Source organism: Phoenix dactylifera, chromosome 14 (genome assembly GCF_009389715.1).
Source record: "Phoenix dactylifera cultivar Barhee BC4 chromosome 14, palm_55x_up_171113_PBpolish2nd_filt_p, whole genome shotgun sequence".
Lineage (NCBI taxonomy): Eukaryota > Viridiplantae > Streptophyta > Magnoliopsida > Arecales > Arecaceae > Phoenix > Phoenix dactylifera.
In genome coordinates this window covers 4,102,239-4,117,065 of record NC_052405.1, presented here as the reverse complement: position 1 = coordinate 4,117,065, position 14,827 = coordinate 4,102,239, and positions in this window count along the sequence as shown.

Genomic DNA, 14,827 nt, shown 5'->3' with positions numbered 1-14,827 from the left:
TCTCCTCTTCTTAGATATCTCCGCCCCTCTGAGGCGGACTATGTACTCCAAGAAGTCCATGAAGGAATTTGCGAAAATCACCTGGGAGGTCGGGCGTTAGCCTATAAGATCTTGCGGCAAGGATATTACTGGCCCACGCTCCAGAAGGACGCGGTGGACTTCGTTCGGAGGTGCGACCGGTGCCAACGGAACGCCAACATCCAACGCCGACCCTCGGCCCTGCTAACTTCGATCATCGCCCCCTGGCCGTTTGCCCAGTGGGGGATCGACATTTTGGGGCCCTTTCCTCTGGCCACCGGGCAAAGAAAATTTCTGGTCGTCTCCATCGACTACTTCACCAAATGGGTTGAAGCTGAACCCGTAGCCTGGATCACCGAGCAAAAGATGCGGGACTTCGTATGGAAGTCCATAATCTGCAGATTCGGACTCCCCCGAATCCTTATATCTGACAACGGTCGGCAGTTCGATAACGTCTACTTCAGAGAATTTTACTCCGAGCTCGGCATAGACCACCGCTTCACCTCGGTCGCCCATCCCCAGACAAACGGAAAAACTGAGGTAACAAATCGTACCATTTTGCAGGGACTCAAGGCTAGGCTTGATCGATCCAAAGGACAGTGGGTCGAGGACTTGTACAATATCCTCTGGGCATACCGGACTACGTTCCGATTATCCACAGGAGAGACCCCTTTCAACCTAGCATATGGCATAGAGGCTGTCATCCCGCTGGAAGTCGGCCTCCCTTCTTCAAGGGTGGAGCACTATGACCCCGACTCCAACTCTTCCCGACTCAGGAATAATCTGGATCTCGTTGAAGAGACACGAGAGGTCGCCCGGGTCCGCATGGCAAGGTACCAACAGAAGACGGCCCAATACTACAACTCCAGAGTCAAGCCCAAGCTCTTCAAAGTGGGGGACCTCGTCCTCAGGAGAGCCGAAGCTTCTCAGCCAACTGAGCGGGGAAAGCTCGTCCCAAACTGGGAAGGTCCATATCAAATTGCCCGAGTATAACGACTCGGGGCATACAAGTTGAGATCTCTCGAAGGGACTCCAATTCCACGAAGCTGGAACTCCGAGAATCTACGGATGTATTACCAATGAAACCCCTAGGGGTTCTGGGCAATCAGGAACATGGATTCAAATCTCCTCTTTACAATGATTTATTTCTTTTCGATAATTATGACTCTTCTGATGTTGGGTCGTTTGTGATCCTCAGATTCCTCGACTGAGATCGGGATGCCCCGAGGTTCGACCGTAGAGTCCCAAACTCCCTCGACCTCGGGAAGCAACGCAGGACGACAGAGCATTGACCTGACGCATGGTTCCTTGACTAAGGTTGGGATGCCCCGAGGGTCGACCGTAGAGTCCCAAACTCCCTCGACCTCGGAAAGCGTCGCAGGTCGACAGAGCGTTCCCAGACCCCTCGACCTGGCGCACGATTCCTCGACTAAGATCGGGATGCCTTGAGGTTCGACCGTAGAGTCCCAAACTCCCTCGACCTCGGAAAGTATCGCAGGACGACAGAGCATCGACCTGACGCATGGTTCCTCGACTAAGGTCGGGATGCCCCGACGGTCGACCGTAGAGTCCCAAACTCCCCCGACCTCGGAAAGCGTCGCAGGTCGACAGAGCGTTCCCAGACCCCTCGACCTGGTGCACGATTCCTCGACTAAGGTCGGGATGCCCCGAGGGTCGACCGTAGAGTCCTAAACTCCCTCGACCTCGGAAAGCGTCGCAGGTCGACAGAGCGTTCCCAGACCCCTCGACCTGGCGCACGATTCCTCGACTAAGGTCGGGATGCCCCGAGGGTCGACCGTAGAGTCCCAAACTCCCTCGACCTCGGAAAGCGTCGCAGGTCGACAGAGCGTTCCCAGACCCATCGACCTGGCGCACGATTCCTCGACTAAGGTCGAGATGCTCCGAGGATCGACCGTAGAGTCCCAAACTCCCTCGACCTCGGAAAGGGCCGCAGATTAATGGAGCATCCCCCAAACCCCCTCAACCTCCGCGGGCAACATCGGGTTCATAAGAAGCCCGAGCTCTTCGAAAGTCAAAGAATGGCTCCGAGAGTCGGCAAGTAAAACAACTCACACCGCTACGAGGAGCGCGACTTCGGAAATGCATAAGGTACATCTTACTCGATATTCGCCTTGTCATATTCATCTACACGTTGCTAGCGAAATCCCGATTGAGGTCGGGAATTTACCCCGGCCAAGGCCGGGTCGCCCCTACAAGTCGGTCTAAGGCCAAGGTCCCATCGACCTCATGCATGCTCCCCCCCCCAACCGATAACCCCCATGACAGCTCATGCGAACCTTTTCGAGCAAGGGTCCGGTTCGGCCCCCATACATCGAGGCATCAATCGCAGATGACCTCGACCGCGGGCGTGCTAATCGAGCTCAAGAAGGCCGAGGTACCCTCTACAGTTTCCAACTCTGCTTGCCGAAACCTCGGCAAAGCCCGAGGGCAACGACCGTGAAAGCCCCGACGGCGGTTTGGCTATTGGCTCATGCCCCCGTCGGGGAACGGCCCTGACATTCTCGAGAACCTACGTCCCAAAAAAAAAAAAAAAAAGCCAAACTCAAAAGCTTGGCCAAGTGCCCCAATAATGACTTATACAAGTCTGATAAGGCCCCTTTCCGGGGGTCTGAGGCCCGAACTTGGTGCCTCAAGAATCCAAAAACCGAGCCCAACAACCCCTGTGAGCTCTAAAATCCGAGCTCCAACACTTGGTGGAATTTGTTGGACACTTAAACAAGCTAAGGGAAAGAAGAGCAAAACACAGCCGAAAAGCATGTCTTTATCAAGCAGCCCAAAGGCTAGGACGCGAAGTCGAGGGTCGGTAAGATAATAAGTTAGAGCACCGATCTCGCTTACGGCTAAAGGAGAAAAAAGGGAAAGTAAGCACAGAATGGCAAAAGAAGATACTTTCGTTAGCAAAATGCCGAAAGGCTAAGTACAAAATTGGAGGTCGGCCGTTTGACAAGTTTGAAGGCCGACCTCATTTACAGTAAAGAGAAGATAAAAGCCTAAGTCCTAAGAGGCGGCAGCAGCGTCAGCGTCACCCTCGGGGTCATCCACGGCGATGACCTGGGGGCCTTCGACGGGTACGGGCTCGGGGTCGGCGGCGGGGGCCTCGGCTGGCACCGTGGGAACGTCCTCGCTGGTTTCGCGAGGGAGGGCCTCCGCCACCGCCGGCTCGGCCGCCTCGGCTTCGGCCTCGGCGAGATCTTCGTCGGACATAAGGGCGGCGGGAACGTCGTCAGAGTCGGAGCCGTACCCTAGCCTCATCCTCGGACGGATCGTCGAAAGGTCGAACTGGGGGCAGATCCGGGCCATCTGCTTTCGAAAGTTATCAAAGCCCCGGAGGAACCCATCCACGGTTTCCTCCTCTAACATATCGCGGAACTCCTCCGACTCCTTGAAGAGCTCCACGGCGTTCTCGGCTCGCTCGAGCGCCTTCTTCTCCCGGGCCTCAAGTTGTCCGATCTTGAGGCGGAAGACCCCGGCCTCGTACTTGAGGCCGGCGATCTCAGACTGGGCCTCCCCCAGTCGCGTCTCGGAGGCGCGCAGGGCCGACTTGGTCAGCGAATGGGCGGCCCTTTCCTCCTCGAGCACCTCGACCATGGCTAGTCGCCCGGCCTCAGTGGCCTCCCTCCGCGCTTCGGCCTCGGCCAGCGCCGCCTCCAACTCGGCGATTCTTTTCTTAGCCGGCTCCAATTGCCGGCTGACCCGCCGAGTCTCCTCTTGACACCCTTGGGCAATGAACACCAGGGTGTCAACTTCATGAATATGCTGTAAGGGAAAAAGGGGAAAACACTTATGAGTTGAAAAACATACAACATGTTCGCCAATAGCCTAAGAAAAATTAGGAAAGTAGCTTACCCGAGCGGTATTACGGTAGGTACCGTCGACGATCTCTTCCAGCGGCAAGTTCGCGAACTCGGCCCGGTCCGCTGGAAGCATTGCACGCCGAAACACGGCCCTTGCGACCTCGGCGTCATGGATGGCCGAACTCCCCTCAAGGAGTGGGGATCCTGGCTCGGCCGACTCCTCCCTGTGGGCCCTTGAAGAACTCGGCTCGTCCGAGCTGGGGACCTCGGGGCCTCTGGTCGGCGCAGATCCCGGGCGCCGTAAATGAATGGGGTCGGCCTCCCCCGCTGGGCGACGGGAGCGGGACAGAGAGGGGTCGTTGGGCCCGTGTCGCCGGCGTCCCGCGTACGCCCCTGGCAAACTGTGGAGGCCCCCGCCTCCGAGCCTCCCGTCCCGGCCGATGTAGAAGCACCGGCCGACCTCGATTTCTTCCGAGGCTGGGGAATAGCCCCCCCGGCCTCGGCCTCTCGCCTCTTTATCCGAGAGAAGAGGGACGTGTTGCTGGTCGGCATGCGGGGAATATCTGAAACCAAAAATTTTTCCAAGTGTCAGATCAAAGTTAGCGAAAAGAGAAAACAGACAAAAGCAAAGTGATGCGACCACTCTTACCCTCAGGGCGCGCCGAGCTCAAGCCCACGCTCGCCAAGGCGTCCTCCCGTAGGAGCTCGGTCAGGTTGAATCCTTTCCCAAGGGCTCGTAGAGAGTCCAAGACCCTCAGCTCCCTCTCCGAGGGCTCGGAGAGCCTATTGAGAGTCTTCAACCGGGGGTGCCCCCACCTCGGGTTAAACCCCCATGGCACCTCGGATGCAAGAAAGAAAAATTTGCCCTTCCACTCATGAATAGAGGAAGGGGTACCCTGGAAGAGCGACATACCGCCCCAAAAGGCAAAGTATAGCCACCCCGCATCCGCCGGATTTTTCTTTAACAAAAAACATCGGCGGAAGACACTCACCGAGATCGGGATCCCGTGCCCAAGACACAAGGACAAGAACCCAATTATGGTCCTCCACGAGTTCGGAGCAAGCTGTGCTGGAACGAGTTGGTACTCTACCAGCAAGCTGTTCACGAACTCGTGAACAGAGAACCGCAGGCCGGCCCAGAGCGTCTCGCGATAGACCGCGATCCGACCTGGGGGCGGCCGCGTCACCCTGTCCTCCGGCCCCACGGTTTCGAGACGAAACCCGGGCTGGAAGAAGAACCGGGAGCGGATCAACTCCAACTCCTCCCCCGACAAACTCGACCCTACTTCCTCCGGACCAGAACCCATCTTACAAAAAAGTGAAATAAGCTAGAGGAAAAGAGAGTGAAGAGGAGGAGGAAGAGGAACCCTAGCTGGTACAGGGTGGAAACCTATGGGAAAGTCGCCGGAAATCGCTCCGGGCGCCGTCGGCAAGACTGGGTTGAGAGGGGGAGCAAAGGAGAAGACGGCAAAGACGAAAGGCAACCAAACGGAATTTTTAGGGCAGATTCGTGGGGTTTATATAGACCCCCCTAACGGCCCAGATCGGTGGGCTCGGTTCCCACCCCCCGTCTGGATTGCGCCACGTGTCGGCCTCGGAAGCCGAAGCACCGCATTCAATCCAGAGCAATAAGTCGAGTACAAAATCGAAGCGCCGTCCCATCGGATCTCACGGCCTCATCATGGGTTCGCAAAACCGGACCATCTTGAAAGACGAGCGGACGCCACCCCCGCTCCCCCCATTTAATAGGCCTCAGGGACACGTGGAGCGTCGATCTAACCTCCGCCTTCCCAAATCATTGTCCAACCAATACGAGATCAGAAACGTCCGACCTCGGATCGTGCCACGTATTCATTTTTGAGGCACGAAACGACGTACCTAGTTAAGGGGGGAGCCCTGACCACGAGATCGAGGCGCCACCTCATCGGGCCCAGGGACCCTCATCATGAGTTCGCCGTACGAAGCGATTTCGGAGATCCAAAGGGCGCTATCCCCGTTGTAGCTGCTTCGGGATGCGTAAGGGCGCAGACCTCGTTATAAGTTCGCCATCTAAAAGCGACCTCGAAGTGCCAAAGGGCGCAAACTCCGTCATAAAGGCTCCAAGACACGTAAGGATGCGGGCGCGATCCCCTCCGACCTCAATAACCACAAGGACGACTTCTACTTTCCGCGTCTGAGCTCGCAAGCTGCTCGGACTCGGAAGTCGGGGGTAGTGTTGGGGGAATACAGTTTTCCCCGGTAATACAGTAACCCCGCCACTGGAAGGCCGCATGACCACTGACCCCGGACGACTGAGGTCGGCGTCCGACCTCAGAGCCTCCGACCCGAAGAATTCCCGACCTCGAAGGTCTGTCCTCGTCAATCACCTACTACGGCCGTACCCCTCAGAGGTCTAGCCAAGGGCCATATCCTGCCACTGCCCCAGCATTTATTACGCATGATCTCTGCAAACCCCCGGTTCACTCAACACTTAATGAAAGTCTCCGGCCTACTCAACAATTAATGCGCACCTCCGGCTTACTCAACAATTAATGCGCGTGGCTCCTGTTGTCTACGGACCCATGACTCTCCACGGCAGATCAGCCCAGCGGGGTCCAATCAACCGTGTTAAGTCTCTGATCTCGGCCTCACCTCCGACACCAACGCAATAATTCGCCCGATCGCGTGCTGGCTCGGGTCGTACGACGGCCTCATTTTCGACATTAATGCAATGATTCGCCCGACCGTTCGCCAGTCCAAGCAACGTGCCGAGTCGTACAAACGGCCTCGCCCTATCACATCACAGGTACGCCGACCCCCTTATAAAAGGGAACCTTCGCTTCTCAGAGGGGGGGTTGGACACTGAAAACTCAAAATACACTGCCTTCTTCCTCCTTTTGGCACTAATTGCCCCCCTCTGACTTAAACATCGGAGGGCCGGCGCCGGAAGACCCGGCCACCGGCTTTTTTGCAGGCACCCCGACGGAGGACGCCGCCCGCCGACGGACAGCCGCTCCACCGCCGCTCCCCCTCCTCGACCAACGATCGCCTCCGGGTCCAATTTCCAGCAACAATATTAATGATATATTATATTATAATATATTACTAATCATATTATTATCCTATTATTATTGAAGGATAATTTTAAATTATAGTAGAAATATATTATTCTATTTTATATTTATATAATTAAAATATTTAATATATTATTCCTATTTGCCTTATTTTTCTAATCAAAATAATTATTAGTATTAAAAAATCTATTAAATTATAAATAAAAATATTAATTCTATAATGAAAAATAGGATATTTTTTTAAGATTAATAATTTATAGAAGTAATAAATATATTTTTATAGAATATATTAATAATTAATATATTGATAGATATATTAATATTTTATTATAATATATTTTATATGATTAATAAATATATGATAAGAGCTACTAAAAGTAGAATATGTGACAAAATTATAATGCTATTATAGAAATTAGCATATGGACTTGCATTTTTGATTCATGAGAATTAAAAATACTTAAAAAATCCATCTAAAATATATCAGGGGTATTTGTGGTATTATGTGGTTCGTGATCTTGGATCTCCGTACCATACCAAACAAGTTACTCATGGATACCCGGAAATTTTTAATCATTGGACCATTGCCTACCAAACAAATTGATCTTTTTTTTTTTTTTTGGTCAAAGCGGTATTTCATTTCAAGTACCTCTAACGTGAATACAACCTGACATATCAAAGGAAACTAAACAAAATAAGGAGTGTGGGATGTACTCTAAGCTAGTCCAGAGAAACTCCCCAGAGTGCCGAGCAACATAGGAGGCGACCCAGTCTGCTGCACTGTTCGCCTCCCGATATACATGAGATATCTGACAGAAGGTCAGCTCCCGCACCAATCTACGCGTATCCCATATCAGGGGGTGGCCATCCCCATATGTATCAACACCTCGTATCCAATCAATCACCGTGGAGGAGTCACCCTCGAGGCAGAGGCAATCGGCCCCCAACATCCGTCTCGCATACAAAATGCCCTCCCAGGCTGCCCGCACCTCCGCTCCCACGACAGTCGTACCCGGTGTACTCCGTCCTCCAGCAGCTACAAGACTGCCTACATGATCTCTGATCACAAAGCCCACGCCCCCCGAGGCGCCATCCTCTGCCATGCCACCATCGAAATTCACCTTAAGATAACCAGGAGGTGGGGGTACCCAAGAAAAACATCGAAACCTGGACGCTGAGACAGCAATACAGGTACCCCAGATATCCCTGGCCCTCTCGGGTGGATACGATGAGGCCATCATAGATGCCTCCGCCGCCTGCCGTAGGGCTCTCTCAATCACAACTCGAGGAAAGGATCGCCCGCCCTCGAACACGCGATCGTTCCTATCCAACCAAATATGATAGGCTAAGTAAGCCACTATAGTACCTGTCTCAGCAGAACTCGGCCTCCGCGTAGACTCACGCAGGTACCGAAGCATATCCTCCAATGTCTCCCACAGCAAAGGAAGCAACGCAGATGCACGTCTCCAACACTGCAGAGCAATAGGGCATCGAAGCAGTACATGGCTAATAGTCTCCTCAACATCCAGGCACCTCTCGCAAAGTAGATCCAACCCCATCCCCCGCCTAGCCAACACACTCCTGGTCGGAAGGCAGCCCCAGGCCACCTTCCAAAGAAAGAGCGCCACTCTGGGGTGCACCCTCATCCTCCATATCCAGCCACCGTCAATCCGCCTATCGGGCTCCCTACTGGCCCAAGCGTGGACATCCCTGGTCCGTACCCTCGCCCGACCTGTCGGCAACTATACCAATCTATCTGGCTCCTCCCGGGTCGGTATCGGTAAAGCCAAAATCCTCTCTACCAACTGCTCTCCAAAGGCCTCACGTATCAGATCCACATCCCATCTCCCCTCCCCTGGGATAAGCAAGTCACAGACCCTATGCCCCGACAGTCTGCCCGAGTCCACCATGGTCGGAAGTCTACTAAACGGTAGATCAGTCGTCCAGCTATCCTCGAGAACATCCACCGACCGTCCATCCCCTATGGCCCACCGGATCGCCGGAAGTACCAATGGAGCTCTAGCACAAATCTCCTTCCAGATAGGAGAATGGAGCCGCCCAGCCCTAACACCAACCGTCAGTGCACCATACTTAGCCCTCATCAGGGAGGACCATAAGCTCGCGGACTCCAACATGAAACTGGCTGCCAGCTGCATAACAGACGCCTCCCGTCTCGCCACCAACGAAGGCACCCCCAAACCACCGTGCCGAAACGGCTGACATACCACCTCCCATGCCACCAGGTGGATCCCACCCCTCCCCCAGATGAAATTCCTGATGAGCTGCTCAACTAACCTCAGGGAAGATAAAGGGATAACAGTGTTGGACACAAGATATGTCGGAATAGAACTAAGTACTGACCGAGCCAATGTGACTCTGCCCATCATGGATAGTGTGTGCATCTGCCACCCCTCAATCCTGCATCTGATGCTGAGCTCAAGGGGAGACAAGTCTCCTCGCCTCAGTCGTCGTCCAAGTATCGGCACCCCTAGATATGTCAAAGCACTCTCCTGCTCTCCTACTCCGAGAGTCTCCATGATAGCGGCCCTTGTCTGAGGTTTGGTCTTCGGGCTGAAGTGAATTGTCGATTTGGCCAAGTTGATTCGTTGGCCAGAAGCAGAACAGTAGACATGGAAAATCATCCTAATCACATGGGCCGCCTGCCTAGTCGCTCTGGTCAACAACAAGCAATCATCAGCAAATAGCAAGTGGAAAATCGGCAAAGCCTCCTGCACTGGCCTATACACCTCCAGAGTCTGTGAGCTCACTACCTGGCGAAGAGCTCTGGACAACGCATCTGCACAAATGATAAAGAGCAAAGGGGACAAAGGGCACCCCTGGCGGAATCCAACTGATGAATCAAAGAAAGAAGAGGGTGTACCATTAACCAAAATGGAGAAGGAGGGGGCCCTCACGCAGCCCATGACCCACCTGATCCATAACTCATGGAAGCCGAAGCTCTGCAAAGAAATCCGAAGAAACTCCCAACACATCTTGTCATATGCCCTCTCCATATCAAGCTTGACCCCCATGAGACTCCGTCGCAACGGGGCCCTCTGAAGGTCGAACATAAACTCCTGGGCTATTAGGACATTATCTGATATGCTCCTACCCCCAATAAATGCACCCTGCTCTGGACTGATAATCCTGGGTAGGATGGCTCTCAGTCTAAGCACCAGGATTTTTGCCGTGACCTTGTACAGGGTGGTGCATAGGCTAATCGGCCTAAAGTGGCCCGGCTCAGTAGCATCCTGACGCTTGGGGATCAAAGAAATGAAAGTCCTCTGCCACTCCGGACTCATCGTAGCTGTACTGAAAAACTGCTGGATAGCCTCAATCACATCGTGGCCAACTATCGACCAATACCTCCGGAAGAACGCGGGTGGGAAGCCATCCGGCCCGGGTGCCTTGTCCCCAGCTAGAGACCACACTGCCTCCTGAATCTTCCCTCCTGAAACCGGACTGGTCAGTACAAGAGTTTCCTCATCGGAAACTCCCTCTAATGGCAGAGGTAGCTCAATATGTATCCCACTCCCCATCTGCTCCGTCCATCTCGCCCTGAAAAACTGCTCTAACACCCTCCCTATCAAAGCAGGATCCTCTGTGATCTGTCCATCCTCACCCCTAATAGCTCTGATCCTGTTTCGCTGACGCCTGATCAATGTCGACTGGTGAAAAAATTTGGTATTCCTGTCCCCTTCTTGAATCCACTGTACCCTTGACTTCTGCTTCCAAAAGATCTCCTGTTGGTGTAGAAGAGAGTCATGCATGGATAAAAAAGACCTCAACTCATATAGCTCATCAGCTGATAGTCCTCCCCTCAAAACCTCTTGTGATTGTAGATTTGCAATGGCCACCTCTAAATCCTCAATTCTTCTAAAGATATTCCCCACTTCCTCCCTATTCCACCTCCGAAGACGTCTCCTTGTCAACTCCAATCTGCGGGACACTCGGTACATAGCATCTCCTCTAACCGGTATCCCCCAAGCCTCACTCACAACACCCCAAGAACGGGGGTAACACAACCATAGCATCTCAAACCTGAAAGGACAATGAACTGGGATGGGCCTATCAGTACTCACCAGGATCGGGCTGTGGTCTGAGGCAATCCTCGGTAGGTGTCTGACATGGAAGTCTGGATACTCCTGAATCCATCCCGCCATGGCAAAAGCCCTATCAATCCTCTCCCAAACTCTAGCTGGACCCTGTTGATTGTTGCACCATGTAAATCTTGGACCCGAGAAACCCAGATCTATGAGCCCATTTGCAGTAATGAACTCCTGAAATTCCCTCACCTTCCTTTGATAGGAGAAGGCCTTCCCTCCCATCTTCTCCTGCGGATCATCTATACAATTAAAATCTCCTGCAATCAACATTGGTTGCCCCTGATCCACCAGTTTTGAAGCCTCCTCTCACAGGATCCTCCGAGCCCTAAAGTCGGTACTGGCATAGACTGCAGCACAAACCCCTGGCCTCCCCGTCCCCTCCGAGATCACCATTATCACTTCTTGGCTACTAACATTAAAGATATCCAACTTGCCGAAATCCAATCTCCAAGTAACAATAATACCTCCAGATAATCCCTGGGACTCCACAGCATAGAACCCCCAGGACCTCGGCAGAGCCCTCCTAGCTCTCACAATACTCCTCCTGGCTAATCGGGTCTCAAACAAAACACATAAATCTGGGATGTGAAGCTGCACTAACCTCCGAAAAGCCGGGGCAAAGGAAGGTTTCCCCGCCCCCCGACAATTCCAAAATATCATCTTCATAGACAACCCAAAAGATTGGCCCGGCTCCTCCCCTCGAAGCCAATCCCACTCTCCCCATTCAAGCCTCTTTCATTGGGTGATGCCTCCACTTTCCCCTTCTCAACCGCTGCCTTGATTTGAGAAAGTAATTGGCGATGACACTGTTCACTGTCTCCCTGTGCCAAATGGCACGCAGCCTCCACAGTGCCCGGTCCCTTATCCTTGCCGATTCCACCCTCCAGACCCGCACCAGCAGCCCCCGATGCCTCCAATGCCTCTGCCTCCGGAGGAGCGGAGCTTTGCGCCGCCTCGGTCGCCCCGAACGCCCGTAGACCCGCCGTCAGGTCGCCCGCCGAGGTAGCTCGGAGGAGTCTCCAGCCGGGAGGCCGTCCGCTTGCTTTGGATTCCCGCCCACCTCCGCCTCCAATCGTAGCCCTGGGTGGTCGGGAGCTCGTCGGTGCCGTCGGCGGGGAACTCCGGCTTCTCCGGCGACCCCCCAGCTCCCCGCCCCGGGATCTCATGGCCGAACGAAAGCCTCCCGCAGGGTACTGCAGAAAAGCAGAGCCCCCGGTGTTCCGTTTCGACGGGCTTCGGGCTCGCTTGAGTGGGCTCCAACCCGATCCACCTCCCGGCACAGCAGTGGGCTGAGAGCTCACTTTCGGTATTGGGCTCAGCCCGTTGCCAAGCGGGTCGTGGCCCGTTTCCGCCCGCGTACCACTTGGGGACTTGGGCCGCATAACGGGCTGGCATCCCAATATTCGGATCACCGGAGATCTTAGATCACCATGATGATCCTGTTGGGGTTACCAAACGCCCCCTAGAGTGATTGCTGCTGGCGGGTGATATATCTTGACATTTTCTGCGGGCCAAAGCAGTTTTGTTCGACAGTGACTCAGCTAAATCTAGGGGGCACCGGTAGAGTGGACAGGTGCCATCAATATCCGGGCCATAGTGAGAGGTGATGTTGTGTTCCAGGCCGGGCACGTTTACAGAGAAGCGAATGGGGCCGTGGGTGGCCTTGTACATGGCCGATCACTCTAGAGGAACTGTTGGTCGGGAAAAAAGAGCTACATAGAGCACTCTGTGATATGTTGTTTTTTGATTTTTTTTATTTTTGATGTATCCATATTAGAAGTGTACGAGCCATCCACTGTAACAAAAAAAAAAAAACATAATACTCCGTTAAAACCTCATTTGTCGCTTTATTTGTGATTTAAAATTGTTAATATTAAAATAATTATCATTATAATTTCTAACATCTATTGTAACAGCATAAGAGTAAGAAATAACGGACAATAGTGGAAGAATAACAAGATTGTTTTCTATAATTTCTCATGTAAATGTAAATAATGACTTACATTAGTATGCTTAACATAACAAACTCCTCTTTGAAATTGTTATAATTGGCTGTCATGGCGTTATAATCGCCGTCACTTTGAACCATGTCTTTTATTTTAGTGTTTAGGAATATGTACAACTTAAGGACTGCTCCTAGTTATATTATGCCTATTGGTTGTTACTTAAGAGAAATTATCACTTCATGCATGTTTACCTTATTTACCAATTTAATTTGTTAATTGATTGCTGAATCGTTGAAGCGAGCTGCTTTTCGATTTACAATAGATTTTTTTAGTTTTTGCAAGTATACGATGGTGGTCCCAAGGAGCCACCAATCTCTTGCTTCCTCAAGATCAATTTGAATAGTGGTGTGCATGACAAGGGAGCTTATGGTAGAGCGGTTTTTGTCACCAAAGATCATAGGAACTCTTTTCTTATCGCTCGAGGTACTTAGTTATTTGATACGGCTGTCTCTATAGGCGAGTTGCATGGAGCATGGAAAGTGCTAACCTATGCTATAAGAACTTTAGGGGCATATCATATTGTGCTAGAGAGAGATTTGGGTATAGTCATTGAATAGCTATCGCACATAGCCTCTAGGACTAATGGGGAGATGTTAGATTCTCTTGATCTATTATTGCAACTTATACTAACAAGAGATAAATAGTACAGTAGATTGGATAGCGTCTTATGCAGCTAATCACACAAGAGTTATCTTGTGAAACCTTTACTCATCTCTTCGTTCTCCTCTTATGAAAATTTTATATCCTGATTTTCATAGATATATTTATACGCATGATGTATAGTAGATCCGTCTTACCAAAAAAAAAAAATGTATAATATGGTCCGGAAATAATTACTTAGGCACTTTGAATACTATTTCAGCTGCAGATGGAAAAGTTTAATTTTTAACATATCTATTGGAGGATTAGCTCAATAAAAAACTAGGAGACGTCATGTTTGCTTTTTCAACTTTACAATGGAAAAGTAAGGCCATTTTGTGCTGGAGCCGCCAAATCTTACATCACTTCTTAGGATATTATGAAGTGCAACTAAATATTGACAAAAATATGCAAAAAGCCTACAAATGGGGCTCTAACACATAAATGGTGATATGCAGAGCAAAATTGAACTACTATTTTCAGAGCCTGGTTGCATTACTCTCCATTCTTGATAAAAGGTTGTGGCTTATATAGTACTTGACTTTAGTATTGTATCCTAACCGTTAGTCATCGAGATGCTTTCTTTAGATGATTAGATCGCAGAAGTTTATTACGAGTTCTCTCTTCTTGAGTTAGAGCATGCTCGGTTAAAGAGTTTTTGTGAAAATCGTTACAAAACATGAGAATTTAAAATAAGTCTAGAGGATCATAGTATAATGGTTAATGTGTGAATTAATTATGAGCATTACCATGAATTAATACGTATTGAGGGGAGGAAAAGAGTATGAAAGCTCACTCCTCTCCTTAATAAAGACCTCTTGATAAAAAAAGTAGGTAAGTTATTATACCTAAACTAATTCGTGAATGCAAAGTATGTATGATGGGTGTTGAGAAAGAGAAAAGAGAGAGAATAAGGTAAGAGAAATGAGCTTGAAGAAAAGGCCTTGGGATGCCTTTTGATGAAGAACATCTCCATTGCTCTGACCTATTATGCACTATTAGACAACTCCCTATCTCTTATAAACAAAGAATGGAATGGAATTAGCAAATGATTTATTGATCTTGAGTGACTCCTAGATCCCTCCTAGGTATTTCTAGAGGCTGTGGTGTAAATAACCTCGGCTTTTTGGCAATTCAAAAATATAAAATTGGGTTCACAAAAATTATATGGATGAAAGGACTTTCTGATG